Here is a 1,726-nt window from a genome sequence, read left to right on the forward strand (position 1 = left end):
ACCAGGATTAATAATAATATAATACCTGCTTCCTGTTATCAGTGGATGGTTCATTTTTTTGGGGGGGGTTGTGTTTGCTCTATTGTATTAAAGATCATTATTCTATTCTTTGGCACACTGTTAGGAGGACTAGAATTGTTTTTGAAATTCTTTTATATTTATTAGGATTGTTATGTATGGTTTTCATTAAGGGTGCCCTGTTGTGGTTGTTGTATTGTTATCTATTGATCTATCACCAACCAGATCTACAAATAAGATTTTATATGGTGGATGTGGGACTGCCCGAATAATGACTAAAACATTTTGTCAGGATTAACTGCTCCTATTGGTAGTTCCAGTTCATTTTTTGATGTTTTTTGCAGCCGAAGCTGGACGGTGAATGAATGCAAGGGCCATTATTGTTCATGCTAACTATATGCTTCATTGAATGGCCAGAATTGGTTATTATTATATACATAATTTTGATGTTTGTGTGGACATGGCATTGCACTGTAACAGATGTTTTTGTGAGTAACAGGATCTTTTACTGTATTGTTGGAACACATTTTGGGGAATCAGCAGTAACATTTCATCAGGCCGGTTGTACAGTTATTTACTTTGTGGACATAGCATTGTCAATCCTTTTTGGAAAACCTTTTGGTTGGGATATTTTGACAAGGGCTATTACCATCCACAATTAACACAAATTATACATTACTATTGATATTTTTGGTTCTTTGAAAAATTATTTGTTTTTGTGGTTGTTGGTTTGATCAATAATAATTTTTTTTCCCACAATAGGTTGCACCTTTCACAACTGGCTATTCCTTTTACCAATAGTGTGTCATTTGAATATGGATCTAACTAGGATTCTAGCAGGATTATCCTCTGATAGGGGGGATATGGGTATATTCGGACTGGGCAATGAAATTAATGTTGAAAATAATACTATGACTTTCAGCCAAGAGAATAGTTGTGAAGCCTTGTTTCAGCAATTGAATAAGAACATGAGATCCTTAAGATCTAATGTCTGGCATTGCAAACTTTTTAAAGCCTATATGGCCAAGGGCATATCCCCAAGAGGTCTAAGAGTTAAGATACGGCCTCTGGTTAATGACATAGATGCTGAATTAGCAAAGGAATGGTCAAGTATACAACAGCAAACCTCTATGGGGTTTGTAGAAGCATTAGCCAGATGTTATGAACATGAGCCGAAATAGCTCAGTTGGGAGAGAGTTAGACTGAAGATCTAAAGGTCCCTGGTTCAATCCTGGGTTTCGGCAAGGAAACCTTTAGAGATTCGTACCTTTCAGTATAAGGAGATTGTTAATATTACTAAACGATGCGAGGAGAACAAAGTCTATGAGGGCCAGCCCTTCTATACTGCATGTCTGAATAAAATAAGCACAGACCTTTTGGGCCTTGAACGACAATAATGGGATGGAAAGGTCCAAAATTTCAATGTGATCAATCGGATTATGATAAAGGGAATCCTTTTAGTTATAACAGACATGTGAGGTTTGAGGGGGTACCAGTAAGACTAGTCAAATCACCAAACGCAAACGCCCCAGATCTATACTTAAAAAACGAGGGATGTACACGGATTCATCCGGGGCAGACGCCTCATCGGGTACTGACCTGGACATGCAGCAGACTCCAGACTCACTCACCCCAAAAAGGAATAACACTGTAGCCCCTTTAGGCCTTATAAAAGAGCAGGGTGGAAGCACAACAAAAATAAACAGCA

General features: G+C 38.0%; 1 non-coding gene across 1 annotated transcript; it reads left to right on the forward strand.

Moving 5' to 3' along the window:
• The first annotated feature begins 1,189 nt into the window (after nucleotides 1–1,189).
• Nucleotides 1,190–1,262, forward strand: TRNAF-GAA. The gene has a single exon. It is a non-coding gene; the product is annotated as a tRNA-Phe (tRNA).
• The last annotated feature ends 464 nt before the right edge of the window (nucleotides 1,263–1,726 follow it).

Source organism: Protopterus annectens, chromosome 7.part1 (genome assembly GCF_019279795.1).
Source record: "Protopterus annectens isolate FY-2018-M chromosome 7.part1, PAN1.0, whole genome shotgun sequence".
In the NCBI taxonomy this organism is placed as follows: Eukaryota; Metazoa; Chordata; order Ceratodontiformes; family Protopteridae; genus Protopterus; species Protopterus annectens.